Source organism: Engystomops pustulosus, chromosome 2 (genome assembly GCF_040894005.1).
Source record: "Engystomops pustulosus chromosome 2, aEngPut4.maternal, whole genome shotgun sequence".
NCBI classification, from domain to species: Eukaryota; Metazoa; Chordata; class Amphibia; order Anura; family Leptodactylidae; genus Engystomops; species Engystomops pustulosus.
Window position 1 is genome coordinate 208,142,172 of NC_092412.1, and position 22,126 is coordinate 208,164,297.

Below are 22,126 nucleotides of genomic sequence, written 5' to 3' on the forward strand. Positions count from 1 at the left end.
AGCAGTTCCACGTATAAGCAAGTAATACCCATTTATGTACTAGATTGCACCAATGTCAAAAGACATTCCTTCAGCCTTAATTACCAGACCCTGAAGTTATGCCCCTCACATTACTTTTTAAAGGGAAGCCCCATTCTTTAGTAAACATGAACATTTTGGCCTAAAACTAGATGAACCAAATGTTGTCCATTTTCTGTTTGGTACATTTTTGATACAACGATAGGAGTGTGTATATTGCTATATTTTTATGGTTTGTAATTCTTTTTTCAAAAGCATTATTTGCACTACATGTATTTGCATGGGCTGTTTTTCAGCAATTTTGCTAAGATGTAGACTGGGCTGGTAAGATGTAGACTGGGCTAGTAAGATGTAGACTGGGAACAGAAAGTTAGACACATACCGAACCCTAAAGCTAAACTCACCAGATGGACCCAACCGCTTTCTACGGACAGAAAATGATGCCAGCCTAGATGTTCCGGGGATTCAAAAAAGCGTAACAAGTGATATAGAAAATGGAATTTCAACATGTGGCAAAATATAAATGCTAGTGAAAAATGCATTAAAAATGTTAAATTGAATGTTAAAACATAAAATTTTAAATATAAATTGTAACAAAAAGCAGTTTTTGGCAAAAAAAATTGGTATTATGTTCTTTGAAAAACTCATTGGGGGTATTTATCAGGGTTTTTGCACCTTGCCATGGAGTAGTGGAGTAAAATCCCTGAAATAATCACAAATTCTAACTTATTGCTAGAGCTTGCGATTATTTCCAACTTTCCAACTCCACATCGATGGGGCATAAAGAGGCGTGAAGGAGGGGGACGGGTGGCTGGGGATGGGTGTGGCTGGCAAGAAGTGGGCCGGTGCAGGATGTTCCTGTCCTGTATTTTCCTATGTGAAAAATTTGCAGGCTGCATTTATTTTTTCTGGCATAATGCGCAGGCCTCAGCCAGATACATCAAGAGGCCCCCTCCTCTTGATATATCTGGCTGCGCCGGATTCTCGGCAGGGCTGTCATGCGCCAGAACACGAATGCCAACGTATGATAAATAACTCCCATTGTGTCTTCTCATAGGAAGCATCATGCAATATCTTCTCAAAAATATTTGATTGAAAAAACTAGTTGAACAGCAATATATAACCATCCTAAGGAGACTGCTGTGAAAATCCTGTACGTATCTCTACTATAGACACTGTGGTGTTCCCAGAACAATGGATTGGCCTCCATGAGCCCAAATTTTATCACCATTGAATGATGTTAGAATTGCATGTATTGTAAGACTTCATTCCCAATTTAGATGGTAGAATTGATTTGCAAGGTTTGAAATTCGGAGTAGAAAGAATCGATGAAGACAAGTCCATAACATTTATGTGTCTTACTATGGAAAAATCAGAAAAGGATTGTTCACTGTACGTATTGCTTCAAACATGTTTCTTGACAGACAGTAGTTATATGCCATAGTTTAGCTTAGTATAAAATGTATGATCTAGTCAGAATAAAATATTCAGTTAATCAGGGCACTTTACCGAATTCCTTTCCTTTGTTTTGCACCTGCATATGGCCCATTCTCAATATATTGTATTTGCTAATTGAAGAACACAGGTGAGCCCACTTAATACTCTGCTTAAGCAGCAGGGTTTTTCCCTTTCATCAATTACAAAGATGTGTTGGCAGCATTGATAAATCCCTCAGCCATGTACATACTAATCTCCCAGGATTACAAATGAAATATTTCCACTGTCGACTGCAACACATTCCATAAATTTAACCATCGTATTGCCTTCACACAGAAAAAATACAATTTCCCTTGATATATAAACCTTCTACCACTGAAGCAACACATTAAATGGAGGCTGAGCTTCTGAAATGTGTCCTACATATTATTTTTTATTGTGTTTATTCAGGTAGGTACATTTCTTTCATAAATTTTAAACAGTGGGAGAGGGATAAATTGGAAACATCAAACTTACAAATGGACTGTCAGACAAAAAGATACAGTACAATATAGCTATGATGCACCAGTCAATTATTAACTTTAGAGGTGTTGTATCCAGTTTATTAGATTGAGCTATGGTATTTTTAATATCAAAATAAAACTCTATAACGTTTTTATGTAGAAAAGATAGCCATGGAACAACTAGATAAGGATTCATATTAGGTTCTGAACTGTGGCACTCACAGTCATTGGAAATAAAAGTACCATCACAATCAAGCAGAATAAACTAGTGTTATCTACTAAAAGATCCAGGCAACATGACTGTGGTAATCTTCTTATATTTGTTATCAATGGCCTTCCTTCTAAAATCAACTTGTCGAAAGAGCTCTGGGGGGCATTACCAAAGCACTTCCGTGCTGCCATTTCACAGGTTCCCCCTTGTTCTCTTATCACTTCCCCATGGTGCTTCCCTGTATTTTTAGCCCTCATTGGACGGTGGCAGACTTCCAGCTGGTAGTAAATAGTTGACAATTTCTTTATATATTTATAGAATCAAGATCAGTAGAACCGCAAAATATGGGGGTTATTTATATTAGTTGGAAGTACTTTTTTGTAGCTTTTTTGCATTTTTTTGGCACATTGGTCCACATTTACTAAAAATAGGGCAAACCACACTTTGTGCAGTTTGCCTGGGAAATGTGCAGGTTGCTCCAGATTCATGATTTGTGGCACCCATTCTGCATGAATCTGGTGCTCCCTGCATTGCTCCGACAGAGTGCACCAACTTATTTTTTGGTGCACCTGGAAGAGGAGCTGTGGAAAATCCCCCAGACCAACTCAGGCTCATTAGTATAATTTAAACACTTTATTTAAAAAGACAGGATGCCATGGATAACAAATATAAGAAGATTACCACAGTTATATATAGTTATAAAAGTTTTGCTAATCACTCTGGCGTTCTACGGCCACATCTCTGGCATTCTGCAGCTATTCACTCCCCTGTTCCGCTACTAGTCCCGCCTGTTCCCGCCTGTCCCAAGTGCGCAGTCGTTGGTGACGTCAGGGACCAGCCACTCTGATTGATTAGAATAATTATTATAATTCTATATTGCTGAAATCTCAGCATATAAAGTTATAATAAAAGAAGTCCACAGAAGAATAGTACAGAAACTGGTTAGTAGGACTAGTCTACCATCAGTAATACTGATAGTATTACAGAGTAGGGCCAGAGTAGGGCCAAGTTTTAATATCTCCTAAACACGGGACACTGAGATCATCACAGTTCACAAGCATAGAAATACCAAGATATCTAGAGATTCATAGACAGCACTCCCTCAAGTGCTGTCTATATTAATTCATAAACAATATGGAAAATATAATTGTTAATTAAAATAATGAAATCAGAAGTCATGGTAGGTCCTCTGTAAAGTTTGGTATGTATTAAAGGAACATGTACTTACTTTAGAAAATATGTACAAGATGTCTTGAAAGTCTCCGAACCCAAGGAAGTCTCTGTTTGATCAGAGAAACATGCTATTCACTATGGGAAACCAGTTACACGGAACAGTTATGGGGTCTAGACACACACATAAGCATCTTATACTCATTGCCTATAATAAGCAATCATAGCCGAGATTGCTTAAAGTAAATTTAGTGATAGGACGCCATTTTGTAGAAGTGGGTGGAGGTTAAGGGCTAAATTCTGGGACTCCTAAGAGTATAAGAATAAGAATATAATATATATATATATATATATTAGCTGTAGCTCCCGAAATTGCCTGGGAAAGTAAATAACTGCTCTTGGGTTAACAACAAAATATTTTATATGTATCTATAGACTGTCTTAAACTGTCTCTGACCATCTCTGTCGCTGGCAGTCTCTTTCAATGACTGTCTATCTCCGGCAGTCTCTTTCAGGGACAGTCTGTCACCAGCAGTCTCTTTCAGGGACTGTCGCCTAGAGACTCTTTCAGTGGCTGTCACCGGCAGTCCCTTTCAGTGACTGTCACCGGCAGTCTCTTTCAGGGACTGTCTGTCTCCGGCAGTCTCTTTCAGTGTCTGTCAACAGCACTCTCTCTCCAGTGACTTTCTGTCTCTGGCACTCTCATTCCAGTGACTGTGTGTCTCTGGCACTCTCATTCCAGTGACTGTGTGTCTCTGGCACTCTCATTCCAGTGACTGTCTGTCGCTTTGTCTACGGGGAGATTAATCAGAAGTGTCTGAGAGCAGAACTGCTCTAGTTGCCCATGGCAAGCAATCAGAGCTCAAGTTTCATTTTTGCACAGGGGTTTATAAAATTACAGCTGATCTCTCATTGGTTTCTATGGGCAACTGCAACAGTTTTACCTCAGACATTTCTGATAAGTCTCCCCCTATCTCTGTATCCCTATTCATCTTACCTTACACATAAGTGTCTTATAATCATTGCCTATAGTAACCAATTAAAGCTCAGAGCTCATATTAATGACCTGTGGCAGAACAGCAACCAATCACGGCTCAGCTTCTAACTGCCACAGCAGAAGACAATGGGGGGCATTTACTAAGGGCCCGATTCGCGTTATCCCGATGTGTTAACCCAATATTTCCGATTTGCGCCGATTTTCCCTGTATTGCCCGGGATTTTGGCGCACGTGATCGGATTGTGGCGCATCGGCGCCGGCTTGCACGCGACGAAAATCGGGGGGCGTGGCCGAGCAAAAACCCGACGGATTCGGGAAAACCACCGCATTTAAAACAATAAAAGTGTCGCTTGGGACGCGCTTACCTTCACTTGGTCCGGCTCGGTGAATTTCAGGGCATTCGGGTACTTTTCAGCGCAGCAGCGCCACCTGGTGGACGGCGGAGGAACTACCTTGATGAATCCCAACCGGACCCGAATCCACCGCAGAGAACACGCCGCTGGATCGCGAACGGACCGGGTAAGTAAATCTGCCCCAATGGCTCCTGTATATGGTGTTTTATAAGTGGATTTTAGAAAGCTCGGGGTAAAAATTTTGGCTCAAAACCAGGTCTGTGACGTGCCCTCAGTCACAGAGATTGACTGTGCAAAATTTGGTGATTGTAAACGCGACGGTGCAGAGTCCTTTAGCCAGACATACATACATACATACACACACACACACACACACACTCAGCTTTATATATTAAATCTATGCAATTGTATATTAGATACAATTCTAGTATGTATCTCTCTATTGCTTTATTGTTTATGAATTAATTAAAAATCTTTGTTAGATTGGTGGTCCTTTACTAAAATGACTTATATGTTAGTTAGTCTGTACAATAAGTCATTGGTAGCAAAAGCTGAAATTATTATTCATTTATACATTGAGCTATTAACTTTGAAAGTTCCTGTAAAGCCTTTTGATAGCTCCTGTACCTGCTCCACACCAGCTGAGAGACTGATTGGTGATTCAGGTCATTGTACTATAACTGATATGACTAAATATTAGTAGAAGCGTAGTTTATGCAAAACGAGCTGTTAAAGAACTTTCTATAATATGAATACATTAATAGCATCTCCATACAATTGGTTCAGTGATTATATATTTTATAAACTCAAATCCTATCAAATAGCTTTCCTTTAATATGTCATTTCAAGAAAATTCTTCTGTAAAGGATATGTAGTCCTTTAATATTACTTACAATGTCCTTGTTTATAATGAGCTATTCAGTTGCAATCAGCTTTAGAATTTCCTCAGCAGGTGATTCAACACTACTATTTCTTTCCTTGTGATTTCATATTTTATTCTGAGTATGAGCAATAACAATTCCTTTCTCTTTGCCCAATTTACACCATATTATATCCCCCCGAGCTAACCTAGCACATTGCATTATTTCAGCGTTCTTAATTTTAAACACAGTGACCTTATGACTATTAATAATGGCTCTTTCATTCAAAGCTACCCAACCATGTTTCAAATTAAACATAGTCTATCATTAGAGCCACTAGTCTAAACACATTATTTAATGCGTTCAGAAAGGCTCATTTGCAAATCTTGCCCTCGGTTTTTCCTTCCAACTAGCTCATTTGTCTCATTCATGTTGCTCATTTTACTATAGCTATCTTTTAAGCACCTCAAATTATTATCTCTAAACTTTTTGGATGCTTAAAAGGGATCATTGTGTGACCAATCTGCTTTATATGCATCTCTATTCACTTGAATAGTTTTTAATTTAAACATTGTTACAATTATCTTACTCAAAAAATGTTCAGGGCCCAAATTGCCTTGAATCGTAAAATAATATAAATATTAGAAATCAAGCACATCCTTTTGAGGAAAAAATGTGTCAATATCTGTTTTCCTTTTTAGTACAGGATTAGTGTGATATGCGATTAAGGCCCCATGCACACAAACGTATGAACATTTGAGTGAACGTGATCTGGCCGCATAGAGTATAAGCCGACCCAAGTATAAGCCGAGACCCCTAATTTTAACACAAAAAAACTGGGAAAACCTATTGACTCGAGTATAAGCCGAGGGTGGGAAATGCATTGGTCACAGCCTCCCCAGTATATAGCCAGCAATCCCCCTGTACTATATAGCCAGCCAGCCCCCTGTAGTGTATAGCCTGCCAGCCCCCTGTAGTATATAGCCTGCCAGGCCCCTGTAGTATAAAGCCTGCCAACCCCTGTACTATATAGCCTGCCAGCCCCTGGAGTATATAGCCTGCCAGCCCCTGGAGTATATAGCCTGCCAGCCCCTGGAGTATGTAGCCTACTAGCCCCTGGAATACACAGCCTGCCAACCCCCTGTAGTTTGTGTCATCCAAAAAAAAAAGGTTGTACTCACCTTCCCACAACCCCCCGGCAGGTCCTCTTCAATTGATCGATGCTCCGGTATCTTCTATATGTCCCCACACCATCCGTCCCTGGGGTCGAGACATCACACTGTGTGCCGAGACATACAGTGAGCGGCTGACATCAGGATCCCTACGATGGATGGCACAAGGATACGGAGAAGACACCGGAGCATCAATCGATTGAAGAGGACCTGCCGGGGGGCGTCGGAAGGTGAGTACACGGTTTGTTTGTTTTCTTGACTTGAGTATAAGCCAAGAAAGGGTTTTTCAGCACATTTTTTGTATATACGATATATACCGGTATATATATAAAAAGGTAAATCCAAAAGTAAAATTTTTAATCCAACTTCCATGCACAAGGTAATCAACAAACCGCATCCCTTTCAACCACCTTTGCACTTTAAAAGGTAAAATAAATAACAATTAGAGATGAGCGAGCACTAAAATGCTCGGGTACTCGTTATTCGAGACGAACTTTTCCCGATGCTCGAGTGCTCGTTTCGAGTAACGAGCCCCATTGAAGTCAATGGGAGACTCGAGCATTTTTCAAGGGGACCAAGGCTCTGCACAGGGAAGCTTGGCCAAACACCTGGGAACCTCAGAAAAGGATGGAAACACCACGGAAATGGACAGGAAACAGCAGGGGCAGCATGCATGGATGCCTCTGAGGCTGCTTAAATGCACCATTATGCCAAAATTATGGGCCACAGCATGGCCATGACAGAGTGACAGAATGAAGATAGATAGCATCTAAAACATCCAATAATTGACCCTGACACTATAGGGGACGGCATGCAGAGGCAGCGGCAGCAGCGGAAGGCTAGAGAGTGGCATGGCGACATACCCTAAATGGACTCAGGCTTCAAACCAATGGGTAGCAGAGAGGAACCAAAGGAGGTGAGCAAGAAGCGCTCAAATAATATTGGTACATGATAAAAGTTTGCCAGTATATTTTGTGGATTACACAGCAGGGTGGCGACAAAGTTAACATGGAAGCCATGAAAACAATCCAAAATTCTGCCTGACACAGCTCGTTTGATAAGGGGACGATGTATGGAGGCAGTGAACTAGTAGTAGATTAAAGGTGCTGCAGTTAAAACTATGTTAGTTGGTTCTTGGCATGGAGCTGGCGCTCCGCTGCCAGGCGAGCTTTCGCCAATCCAAGCCCCTGTCTCTAGGCTACTCCCCAAACAGCACTTCTAAGAACCTTTCGGATAAGATCAAGTGTAGTAGCGTTCTTATAAGTTTGGGATATGGCGGGTGAGGGGAATGTAAACATCTGCGCAAGAAGCGCTGAAATAATATCCGTAAATGAAAAAAGTTTTCCAGTATATTTTGTGGCTTACACAGCAGGGTGGCGACAAAGTTAACAAGTTTGATGTGGAATGCCCTGCAATAGCTCTTGGGCGGTGTGCCTTTTATCACCTAGGCTCAGCAGTTTGAGCACCGCCTGCTGTCGCTTAGCAACGGCACTGCTGCTGTGCCTAGAGCTACCGACTGATGGCGCCATGCCCACGGATGGTAATTCGGAGGAGGTGGAGGAGGGGTGGGAGGATTTGGAGGTATAGTAGGCCTTTGAGACCTGGACCGAGGTAGGCCCCGCAATCCTCTGCGTCGGCAGTAGATGACCAGCCCCAGGGTCAGACTCGGTCCCAGCCTGCACCAAGTTAAGTGTAGTAGCGTTCTTATAAGTTTGGGATATGGCGGGTGAGGGGAATGTAAACAGATGCGCAAGAAGCGCATGATGCGCATGGAGCTGGCGCTCCGCTGCTAGGCGAGCTTTCGCCAATCCAAGCCCCTGTCTCTAGGCTACTCCCCAAACAGCACTTCTAAGAACCTTTTGTATAAGATCAAGTGTAGTAGCGTTCTTATAAGTTTAGGATATGGCGGGTGAGGGGAATGTAAACAGATGCGCAAGAAGCGCTGAAATAATATCCGTAAATGGTAAAAGTTTGCCAGTGTATTTTGTGGATAACACAGCAGGGTGGCGACAAAGTTAACAACTTTGATGTGGAATCCATGAAAACAACCCAAATTTCGGCCTGACAAACCTCGTTTGATAAAGGGACGATGTATGGAGGCAGCTATATGGACGACTTTTGGAGGTAGCAATGGAGACAACGTGTGGAGGCTGCTATGGAGACAATTCAATTTGGATAGTGCCTGTATGTGGCAGTCCAAAAAATTTTTCAAACCAGAGGAGCAGGTAGGTGGCCCTCCAGAAAAATGGAATAGATTGAGTGCCTGTATGTGGCAGTCCAAAAAATTTTTCAAACCAGAGGAGCAGGTAGGTGGCCCTCCAGAAAAATGGAATAGATTGAGTGCCTGTATGTGGCAGTCCAAAAAAGTTTTTAAACCAGAGGAGCAGGTAGGTGGCCCTCCAGAAAAATGGAATAGATTGAGTGCCTGTATGTGGCAGTCCAAAAAAGTTTTTAAACCAGAGGAGCAGGTAGGTGGCCCTCCAGAAAAATGGAATAGATTGAGTGCCTGTATGTGGCAGTCCCAAAAATTTGTTTAAAACAGAGGACCGGAAAGGTGGCCCTCCAGAAAAATTGAATAGATTGAGTGCCTGTATGTGGCACTCCCAAAAATTGTTTAAAACAGAGGACCGTGTCGGTGGCCCTCCAGAAAAATTAAATGCATAAAGTACTATACCTAGAGCCAGTGGGCCCTGTCAAAAAACAGCCAGTTTCCTCTGCTTTACTGTAGAAAGAGGAGGAGAAGGAGGAAAATGAGGAGGAGGAGGAGTGGATAAATTATTCAGGTTGAGCTTCCTTCACCTGCTGGAGATTTGAAATTAGGAGAAATCCATGCTTTATTCATCTTGATAAGCGTCAGCCTGTCAGCGCTGTCAGTCGACAGGCGTGTACGCTTATCGGTGATGATGCCACCAGCTGCACTGAAAACCCGCTCTGACAAGACGCTAGCGGCAGGGCAGGCAAGAACCTCCAAGGCGTAGAGCGCCAGTTCGTGCCACATGTCCAGCTTTGAAACCCAGTAGTTGTAGGGAGCTGTGTGATCATTTAGGACGATGGTATGGTCAGCTACGTACTCCCTCACCATCTTTCTGTAAAGATCAGCCCTACTCTGCCGAGACTGGGGACAGGTGACAGTGTCTTGCTGGGGTGACATAAAGCTGGCAAAAGCCTTGTAAAGCGTACCCTTGCCAGTGCTGGACAAGCTGCCTGCTCGCCTACTCTCCCTCGCTACTTGTCCCGCAGAACTACGCACTCTGCCGCTAGCGCTGTCAGAAGGGAAATACTGTTTCAGCTTGTGCACCAGGGCCTGCTGGTATTCATGCATTCTCACACTCCTTTCCTCTCCAGGGATGAGAGTGGAAAGATTTTGCTTGTACCGTGGGTCCAGGAGAGTGAACACCCAGTAATCGGTGCTGGAATAAATTCTTTGAACGCGAGGGTCACGGGATAGGCAGCCTAGCATGAAATCTGCCATATGCGCCAGAGTACCAACGCGTAAGAATTCACTCCCCTCACTGGCCTGACTGTCCATTTCCTCCTCCTCCAACTCCTCCAACTCCTCTTCTTCTGCCCATACACGCTCAACAGTGTAGGACTCAACAATGGTCCCCTCTTGTGTCTCGCCAACATTCTCCTCCTCTTCCTCCTCATCCTCCTCCACCTCCACCTCCTCCAATATGCGCTGAGAAACAGACCTAAGGGTGCTTTGGCTATCAACAAGGGAATCTTCTTCCCCTGTCTCTTGTGAGGAGCGCAAAGCTTCCGACTTCATGCTGACCAGAGAGTTTTTCAACAGGCCAAGCAGCGGGATGGTGAGGCTGATGATGGCGGCATCGCCACTGACCATCTGTGTTGACTCCTCAAAGTTACTCAGCACCTGACAGATATCAGACATCCACGTCCACTCCTCATTGTAGACTTGAGGAAGCTGACTGACCTGACTACCAGTTCTGGTGGAAGTTGACATCTGGCAGTCTACAATCGCTCGGCGCTGCTGGTAAACTCTGGATAACATGGTCAGTGTTGAATTCCACCTCGTGGGCACGTCGCACAACAGTCGGTGAGCGGGCAGTTGGAGGCGGCGCTGCGCTGCCCTGAGAGTGGCAGCATCTGTGCTGGACTTCCTGAAATGCGCACAGATGCGGCGCACCTTCGTGAGCAAATCAGACAGATTGGGGTATGTCTTGAGGAAACGCTGAACTATCAGATTTAACACATGGGCCAGGCATGGCACATGTGTCAGTCTGCCGAGTTGCCGAGCCGCCACCAGGTTACGGCCGTTGTCACACACAACCATGCCTGGCTTCAGGTTCAGCGGTGCCAGCCACAGATCAGTCTGCGCCGTGATGCCCTGTAATAGTTCTTGGGCGGTGTGCCTTTTATCGCCTAGGCTCAGCAGTTTGAGCACCGCCTGCTGTCGCTTAGCGACGGCACTGCTGCTGTGCCTAGAGCTACCGACTGATGGCGCCATGCCCACGGATGGTCGTTCGGAGGAGGAGGTGGAGGAGGGGTGGGAGGAGGAGGCATAGTAGGCCTCAAACACCTGGACCGAGGTAGGCCCCGCAATCCTCGGCGTCGGCAGTATATGACCAGCCGCAGGGTCACACTCGGTCCCAGCCTCCACCAAGTTAACCCAATGTGCCGTCAGAGATATATAGTGGCCCTGCCCGGCAGCACTCGTCCACGTGTCCGTGGTCAGGTGGACCTTGTCAGAAACGGCGTTGGTCAGGGCACGGATTATGTTGTCTGACACGTGCTGGTGCAGGGCTGGGACGGCACATCGGGAAAAGTAGTGGCGGCTGGGGACCGAATACCGAGGGGCGGCCGCCGCCATGAGGCTGCGAAAGGCCTCGGTCTCTACTAGCCTATAGGGCAGCATCTCCAGGCTTAGCAATCTGGAGATGTGCACATTAAGGGCTTGGGCGTGCGGGTGGGTTGCACTATATTTGCGTTTCCGCTCCAGCGTCTGGGGTATGGAGAGCTGAACGCTGGTGGATGCTGTGGAGGATCGTGGAGGTGACGATGGGGTTTTTGTGGCAGGGTCCTGGGCAGGGGGCTGAATATCAGCTGACACAGGGGAAGGAGCAGTGGTGTGCACGGCCGGAGGTGAACGCGCTTGTTGCCACTGAGTGGGGTGTTTAGCATTCATATGCCTGCGCATACTGGTGGTAGTTAAGCTAGAAGTGGTGGAACCCCTGCTGATCCTGGTTTGGCAAATGTGGCACACCACAGTCCGTCGGTCATCCGGTGTTTCCTTAAAGAACCTCCAGACTTCTGAAAATCTAGCCCTCGCCGCAGGAGCCCTCGCCACGGGAGCTTCACTAGTTGACACATTTGGCGCTGATGCACCAGCTCTGGCCCTGCCTCTCCGTCTGGCCCCACCACTGCCTCTTCCAACCTGTTCTGGTCGAGGACTCTCCTCCGTCTCAGAAGCACTGTGTTCACCCGGCCTCTCAACCCAGCTTGGGTCTGTCACCTCATCATCCTCCGATCCCTCAGTCTGCTCCCCCCTCGGACTTCCTGCCCTGACAACAACTTCCCCACTGTCTGACAACCGTGTCTCCTCATCGTCGGACACCTCTTTACACACTTCTTCCACTACGTCAACAAGGTCATCATCACCCACAGACTGCGACTGGTGGAAAACCTGGGCATCGGAAAATTGCTCATCAGCAACCGGACAAGTGGTTTGTGACTGTGGGAAGGGTCCAGAAAACAGTTCCTCAGAGTATGCCGGTTCAAATGGCAAATTTTGCTGGGAGGGGGCAGACTGGGGGGGAGGAGGCTGAGGTGCAGGAGCTGGAGGAGTGCCGATTTCGGTGACATGGGTGGACTGCGTGGAAGACTGACTGGTGGACAAATTGCTCGAAGCATTGTCGGCAATCCACGACATCACCTGTTCGCACTGTTCTGGCCTCAACAGTGCTCTACCACGATTCCCAGTAACTTCAGACATGAACCTAGGGAGTGTAGCTCTGCGGCGTTCCCCTGCTCCCTCATAAGCAGGTGGTGTCTCACCCGCCCAGGACCACGGCCTCTGACCCCTGCAGTAGTTGGACGCCCACGTCCCCGCCCTCGTCCTCTACCCCTAGCCCTCGGGTTAAACATTTTGAAAATGAGAGTTATAACTTGTATTTTTTTTTTAACTTTTTTTTTTTGGTTTGTTTTTTTTTTGTGTTTTTTAGTTTTTAAAACCAAACGATGCTATCCTATTGCTATGGCTATTTTCTAGCCAAGTATTACAGCACACTACTATGCCAGATGAGATGACGCTGAGTTATGAAAAAAATAAACGTAAAATAAAAAAGGAAATGGCAGACTGTGCCTAGTTGAAATACAACCCCGGGCCCTAATAAATTTTCCCACTTCGGTCTTTGCGATGGATATGTGCGTCACTAAAACACAGTGGTCGCAAGTCTGACTCCAAATTGCTCCCAATTTGATAGTAGATGCACTGCAGCAAGTACAGCCACCAGCAGATCAACCAGAAATCAAATATATATAACGCTACTGTAGGCGTAATTAAGACGTTTGTATTCTCCTATGGCTATTTTCTAGCCAAGTATTACAGCACACTACTATGCCAGATGAGATGACGCTGAGTTATGAAAAAAATAAACGTAAAATAAAAAGAAACTGGCAGACTGTGCCTAATTGAAATACAACCCCGGGCCCTAATAAATTTTCCCACTTCGGTCTTTGCGATGGATATGTGCGTCACTAAAACACAGTGGTCGCAAGTCTGACTCCAAATTGCTCCCAATTTGATAGTAGATGCACTGCAGCAAGTACAGCCACCAGCAGATCAACCAGAAATCAAATATATATAACGCTACTGTAGGCGTAATTAAGACGTTTGTATTCTCCTATGGCTATTTTCTAGCCAAGTATTACAGCACACTACTATGCCAGATGAGATGACGCTGAGTTATGAAAAAAATAAACGTAAAATAAAAAGAAACTGGCAGACTGTGCCTAATTGAAATACAACCCCGGGCCCTAATAAATTTTCCCACTTCGGTCTTTGCGATGGATATGTGCGTCACTAAAACACAGTGGTCGCAAGTCTGACTCCAAATTGCTCCCAATTTGATAGTAGATGCACTGCAGCAAGTACAGCCACCAGCAGATCAACCAGAAATCAAATATATATAACGCTACTGTAGGCGTAATTAAGACGTTTGTATTCTCCTATGGCTATTTTCTAGCCAAGTATTACAGCACACTACTATGCCAGATGAGATGACGCTGAGTTATGAAAAAAATAAACGTAAAATAAAAAGAAACTGGCAGACTGTGCCTAATTGAAATACAACCCCGGGCCCTAATAAATTTTCCCACTTCGGTCTTTGCGATGGATATGTGCGTCACTAAAACACAGTGGTCGCAAGTCTGACTCCAAATTGCTCCCAATTTGATAGTAGATGCACTGCAGCAAGTACAGCCACCAGCAGATCAACCAGAAATCAAATATATATAACGCTACTGTAGGCGTAATTAAGACGTTTGTATTCTCCTATGGCTATTTTCTAGCCAAGTATTACAGCACACTACTATGCCAGATGAGATGACGCTGAGTTATGAAAAAAATAAACGTAAAATAAAAAGAAACTGGCAGACTGTGCCTAATTGAAATACAACCCCGGGCCCTAATAAATTTTCCCACTTCGGTCTTTGCGATGGATATGTGCGTCACTAAAACACAGTGGTCGCAAGTCTGACTCCAAATTGCTCCCAATTTGATAGTAGATGCACTGCAGCAAGTACAGCCACCAGCAGATCAACCAGAAATCAAATATATATAACGCTACTGTAGGCGTAATTAAGACGTTTGTATTCTCCTATGGCTATTTTCTAGCCAAGTATTACAGCACACTACTATGCCAGATGAGATGACGCTGAGTTATGAAAAAAATAAACGTAAAATAAAAAGAAACTGGCAGACTGTGCCTAATTGAAATACAACCCCGGGCCCTAATAAATTTTCCCACTTCGGTCTTTGCGATGGATATGTGCGTCACTAAAACACAGTGGTCGCAAGTCTGACTCCAAATTGCTCCCAATTTGATAGTAGATGCACTGCAGCAAGTACAGCCACCAGCAGATCAACCAGAAATCAAATATATATAACGCTACTGTAGGCGTAATTAAGACGTTTGTATTCTCCTATGGCTATTTTCTAGCCAAGTATTACAGCACACTACTATGCCAGATGAGATGACGCTGAGTTATGAAAAAAATAAACGTAAAATAAAAAGAAACTGGCAGACTGTGCCTAATTGAAATACAACCCCGGGCCCTAATAAATTTTCCCACTTCGGTCTTTGCGATGGATATGTGCGTCACTAAAACACAGTGGTCGCAAGTCTGACTCCAAATTGCTCCCAATTTGATAGTAGATGCACTGCAGCAAGTACAGCCACCAGCAGATCAACCAGAAATCAAATATATATAACGCTACTGTAGGCGTAATTAAGACGTTTGTATTCTCCTATGGCTATTTTCTAGCCAAGTATTACAGCACACTACTATGCCAGATGAGATGACGCTGAGTTATGAAAAAAATAAACGAAAAATAAAAAGAAACTGGCAGACTGTGCCTAATTGAAATACAACCCCGGGCCCTAATAAATTTTCCCACTTCGGTCTTTGCGATGGATATGTGCGTCACTAAAACACAGTGGTCGCAAGTCTGACTCCAAATTGCTCCCAATTTGATAGTAGATGCACTGCAGCAAGTACAGCCACCAGCAGATCAACCAGAAATCAAATATATATAACGCTACTGTAGGCGTAATTAAGACGTTTGTATTCTCTGGCAGACTGTGCCTAATTCTACTCAAACCCCTAATAAATTTTCCCACTTTGGTGTTTGAGGTGGATATGTGTGTCACTAAGAGCTAAACACAACGGTAGCAAGTCCCCCTGCTAATTCCTCACAATATGGTACTAGCTGCAAATAAAAAATAAAAAAAATTATAACGTTATTGTAGCCCTAAGAAGGGCTGTTGGGTTCTTTTAGAATCACTCCTGCCTAACAGTAAGCTAATAGAACACCCTAACGCTTTCCCTGAGCAGCAGCAGCTCTCTCCCTAGCGGCATCCAGACAGAGAATGATCCGAGCAGCGCGGGCAGGGGCTAGTCTATCCCAGGGTCACCTGATGTGGCCAGCCAACCACTGCTATCTACGTGTAAGGGTACCACGTCATGCTGGGTGGAGTGCAGAGTCTCCTGGCTTGTGATTGGCTCTGTTTCTGGCCGCCAAAAAGCAAAACGGCGGGAGCTGCCATTTTCTCGAGCCGGCGAAATACTCGTCCGAGCAACGAGCAGTTACGAGTACGCTAATGCTCGATCGAGCATCAAGCTCGGACGAGTATGTTCGCTCATCTCTAATAACAATGGATAAATAAATGAATAAGTACAAAATATGTAAAATAAAGTAAACAATACAAAACAAAACTATAAATGAAAATATAGATAGATAAATAAAATAATAATCTTTTAAATCCCCTTTAAAAGCCTTAACATGCACCAAAATTATTTTATAAAGTATTATAAAAATATAAAGAGTATCAACATAAAGTTCAGACTTTCAGCTTTCATTTGAGGGTACCCAAATGAAAATTGGGTTAAGGGAAAGAAGCAGTAGTAATTGGACAATTGACTCAAAGACTGTTTCATGGGCAGGTGTCGTTAATTATATCATTATGTCATTCTCAATTAAGCAGATAAAAGGCCTTGAGTTGATTTGCTTGCATTTAGAAGTTTTTTTATTATTTTTTTTACGGTATTCACCGTACAGGTTTAGTGATGATTTTATTTTATTGTAAGGGTTGCTATGGATGTGGCAATACCATATATGTGCTGATTGTGTGGTGGTTTTCACTTTTTTATTATATGTGGGAGTTTTAAAATATATGGGGAATATAGAGGACTTTTATCATTTTTTATTTTATTCTTTTATATGTAGAAATCTTTACCACTTTTTTTTCCTTTTTTTACAGTCCCCCTTTTTAAAATATTGTTTAGTATATCAGTCAAGTATTCACTGTCCCCCCAAACTATATAAAGAACAAGGCTAGAACTTCTAGCAATTATAGACAGAATTTCAAAAAAGTGCAGTAATAATATAAAACACAACTTTTAACCCCAAAGCCACTTTTCACCTTTCTGACATTTTTTTTGTTAATATAAGTGATTATAACTTTGGAACACTTTAACATATCCAAGTTATTTTAAAATTGATTTCTCATAACACTTTGTACTTCATGTTAGTTGAAATATTTTGGTGTGATTTAGGTGGTTTTTTCATATTTATGAAAAACGGATATTTGTAAAAATTTGGAAAAAATCTTGATTTTTGAAACTTTTTTTTGACACATAGTCATAACAGCAAAAAAACTTGATAACTAACATTTAACTGACGCAAAATCATGCTATTTAGGGACCTGCTCAGATTTCAAGTTACTTTGAGAGGCCTAGTTAATAGTTAAACCTCATAAATTACCCCTTTATAGAAAATACACCCTTCAATGTTTGTAAAACAACTTTTAGGAAGTTTGTTAGCCATTTCATTGTTTTACAGTGTTTATGTGGTGGTAAACTGCTGTATGGGCACATGCCAGGGCATTGAAGGGGAGCTTCGCCATTCAGAGCAGATTTGCATTGTTTAAGGCTATACAATCTTTATTTAATTTTTAATTTGAACATACAAGGGCTTATTTTCTGCAAGATTAGAAGCCTTAAACACTTTAGTGGTGTCACGGGTGCTCCCGCGATCCCTGTCTCGGATCGCGGGCGCATCCGTGCTCCTCCATGTGCCCCCGCTGCTGCTCGGTCTCACTCACCTCTCCCGGCTCCTGCTCTTGCCTGGACTGCCGTGCCCCCGCCTCCTAGGGCACGCGCACACTGCTCCTTCCAAAAATTTAAAGGGCCAGCGCACTAATTGGTGCACTGGCTGAACACCTCACCTTTAAGAATCCTGCCTCTTCCTGTGTTCCCTGCTGGATCTTTGTGCCTCACAGCTTAAGAGAAAGCTTCCTGGTGATTATCTGCGTTCCTGTGTATTCCTGCGTTCCTGTGTATTCCTGCATTCCTGTGTGTCTCCGCTCCCGAGTCCTGTGTTCCCGTGTTACCCGAGTTCCTCCGTGTTGCTGTGTTCCGTGTGCCTGTGTTCCCGTTCCCACCTGCCTGGACCTTCCGTTGCTGACCCCGGATTTGGATTTGACCTTGCATCTCTGCCGCCTGCCCTGACCCTGAGCCTGGACCTGACTACGAGACTGTCTTCTGCTAAGGTACCTCGACCTCGGCTGCCACCGCGGGCTGGTCACGCCTGGGAACGACCTGGTGGTATCCTGCCGCAGCAAGTCCAACCCGCTTTGCGGCGGGCTCTTGTGAAAACCAGGTGCCACTTGGATTCTGGTCCCAGGTGTCGGCTAGTTCCATCTCCCGCGGTGGTCCAGAGGATTCACTGATCCTGACAAGTGGGTCTTTAGCTCATTGATGAGATTTTATTAACTCTTGAATGTATGGTGGAAAAGAAAATTGTGAATTTGGTTTCTTTCCTTTTGTATTTTCTTGAAGCCATACACGGTACAATAGAAATAATGGGGCAAATTTACTTACCTGGTCCCTTCGCAATCCAGCGGCGCGTTCTCTGTGTTGGATTCGGGTCCGGCCGGGATTCACTAAGGTAGTTCCTCCGACGTCCACTAGGTGTCACTGCTGCGCTGAAGTCCGCCGAGGCCCACCGGAATGCACTGGAGTTCACCGGCCTAGTCCTGGTGAAGGTAAGCGCGAATCCGTCGGGTTTTCGTTCGGCCACGCCCCCCGATTTCCATCACGTACATGTCGGTGCCGATGCAACACAATCCGATCGTGTGCGCCAAAATCCTGGGGCAATTCAGGGAAAATTGGCGCAAATCGGAAATATCCGGGTAACACGTCGGGAAACGCAAATCGGGCCCTTATTAAATGACCCCCAATATGTTTTCTTTATTCTGTAGATCATTAGGATTATAGTGATACTTCATTTATATAGTTTTTTAAATATATTTTTACAATTTTACTGAAATAAAACTAATGTAGAGAAAATCTCATTTGTTTTCATATCGCCATTTTTTTGGAGATATCATTTTTATATTTTTCTATTGACACTGGCTTATTTTTTCCGTTTTTGAGTTGTGCTTTTAAGTGAAATTATTTTTCCATGCACATAACTTTTTTGATAAGTTTTTGGAACATTTTTGTGAAGGTATTTTTTTGAAAAATTTCAATTTTTGGCAAGTTTTTAGGGGTTTTGTTTTTACAACGTTCACCGAGTGGGTCCAATAATTTATGATTTATTATACAGATTATTTTGTTATAAAAACTCTTTTTATTCAATATTTTTCTTTTTTAAGCAAACAGATTGACAATGTAGCAAAAAAAATCCAAGGGTGTTATTAGCTATACATCTCCGTACTACATTCATTAGCACTCGACAAATATAAAGATGCAGTCGTATGTTAATGTGCTGGTGCAGTGGTGGTGAACCTATGGCACTGGTGCCAGAGGCAGCACTCTGAGCCGTCTCTGTGGGCACCCGGGCCATCCCCCGAGTATGAAGTTCACCAGAGAGAATTCAAAGAGTCTTCCTATAGAATCTCCCTACAATGATATGCGAATTTGCCCTCCTCCTTTCAACTGCGTTGGTGTCTTTAGGAGGCTGAATGATTGAAAGTTGTCAATGAACAAGGAGAAATAAATTACTGCTTAAATTGCCATGCTGGCACTTTGCTATAAATAAGTGGCTTTTGGTTGAATTTTGGGCACTCAGACTCTAAAAGGTTCGCCATAACTGTGCTGGTGTATCAAAAAATTTGCAGGCTAGCAATACAAATGTGATATTGTTATTGTTATGGACACTGCGATACCAAATATGTGGAGGGGTTGTAATTTTGTGTTATTTTGTACTTTATTAGATGTGCATAAGGAATATTGGTGTTTAGGGGACTTTTACTTTATTTATTTAGTTAATATTTTTATTTAAAAAGTTATTAAGTGTTTTAAACATTTTTTTTTTACAGGTTGGCTTGAACAAGTGATCATTTGATTGCTTGGTCGAGCTCTTATTCATTGAATATAGTGCACAGGGTCCGAGTGCCTCGGGGCTGTAATCGGTGGATCGAGCCCCCCAGTAAGCGCTATGGGGAGTCCCATTCAATTCAGAAGGCCCTTATGTGTAAAAAATTTAATGGCTGGAAACTTCTTCCAATTATTGTGCAGTTGCCTTGATTTAAGGCCGTACTGGGATATGGTAGGGAGACTGGCACACAATGTTTTGGGTATTAATTCACTTCCTGGTGGTATTAAAAAACCTAGAACCAACCTCCTTTTCCATATATTGACATCTGCTAAATGTCTTATAGCTCTACTCTGGAAGTGCTTGGCCTCACCCTTATCCATGGAGTATTATTCTCGTATTAAGGACAAGGACAATGGAACACCTCACAGCACTTATAGGAAGTAAAATGGAATAATTTAATTCTCTTTGGTCTCCATGGGGCACATTCCATGCTGGACTTAATCTCCTCTAATCAAGAAACTCCTCATGACTCACTCTTTGCTTTTGCTTTATTCTACCTTTTGGAGGTTTTCCACTTCTTATACGGTATCTCAGTATCTTTTCTTTTTTTCTGTCGTTTCTTGTTTTACTTGCTTTTTTAGTCCACCATGTTAGAATCCACAATCAGAAAAAGCTGATTTTATTAGAACTATTGACAGTATGTAAATTTACTTTGCACTTAATTTTCTCTATTTTCGAGGAGGTAATTATATCTAATAGGCATGCATGTAATTAGCAGAATTGATGTATTGCGATAAAAAGTATTACTTAAGGCTATTTGCACACAGTTTTAATAAAAATAAAAGAACGCTGCACCTGGGAAGTGACCTTTGGAGATTGCGTTAGATAGAATCACGTCACACATGAACACATTTGTTACAATTTAACTATTAGAAAAATAACCATCCTTAGTTTTCAGTATTTGAATTCATATTAGGCAATGACATTTTCAGATACAGGCAGTCCCCATGTTATGTACAGGATAGGTTCTGTAGTTTTGTTCTTAAGTTGAATTTGTATGTAAGTCGGAACTGTATATTTTATAATTGTAGCTCCAGACAAATCTTTTTTTTTGGTCTCTGCGACAATTGGATTTTAAAAATGTTGGATTGTCATAAAAATCAGGATAAACAATAAAGCTTATTTGCAAAGACCTTTAATAGCTCTTTATTGTAGCCTGGGACTAAAGTACAGTAAATTGCCAATTACCAGTGGTCCACTTGTAACTAGGGGTTGTCTGTAAGTCGGGTGTTCTTAAGTAGGGGACCGCCTGTACTTACAACTTTCAAGTTTTGGCTGGAGAATTGGAAAAATGTAAAATGCATCAAAAAATGTTTAACACATATAATCCTCGCAACAAATGTAATAATTGGGACTTTGGTAGTGACATCTGCATAATGAGCTGTGAGCATACAAATTAGCAGCGCATTTATTTTGAGTCAATTAAAATTAAGCTACATGGGTCACGTTACGAAACAGGGCAGATACAGTATATTAAGGCTGGGCAGTCTGAATCATCTACCCTACAACAAAGGAGAAAAAAACAAGGAGGGCATTAGCGCTTCCTAGTGCAAATTATACAATGCAATCAGGAGATATGTGAAACAAATTTACTGCTTGCCTTATTGAGTTTTGCTGAATTTTGTAGGCATATCTGGCAATTGTGTAGGGTGAATTTCTCAAATTTACAGAGAATAGTCGGATGAATATATTGACCTTCAGTAAAAAGAAGACGTATCTGGGCGCTTGCTAGTGATCCTTGAGAAGAACAGACAAACTTCAGAATCTCTCACCACAGACAAAGTAACAAACTACTTAGTAAGTATAGATGTTTCAACAGAACAGAGCCAGAGATAAGCTGAAGATACAACAATACCCAGAAAATACTGAATGACAAAACTATCCATAAATGGAGCCCGGACACTCCTGATAGGATAATACAAATTAACACTGTTGAGACCTAAAAACCCCAGCAGGCCAAAGGACACCAGTTCAAAGCCTGGTAATGATGCACTGTTTTCCATTGGATTTGTTGTATTTATCTAACAAATCCAGCTGTTTAGATTAAATAATTTCAGGTTTTAAAAGTTTTAAAACAATTTAAAACATTTTAAAACTTTTAAAAACATTTTAAAAGTTATTTTTACACATTTTTATTTTTAAACCAAGTAAAAAAACCTGATGAAGAATTGTCTTTCAGCTGCAATATGCAGATAATATAACTAAAAGCATTACATAAGGAAAGGGGGAGATTTATCAGACAGTGAGACTTTTTTGCGCACAAATTTGCGGCTTTTTTTTTT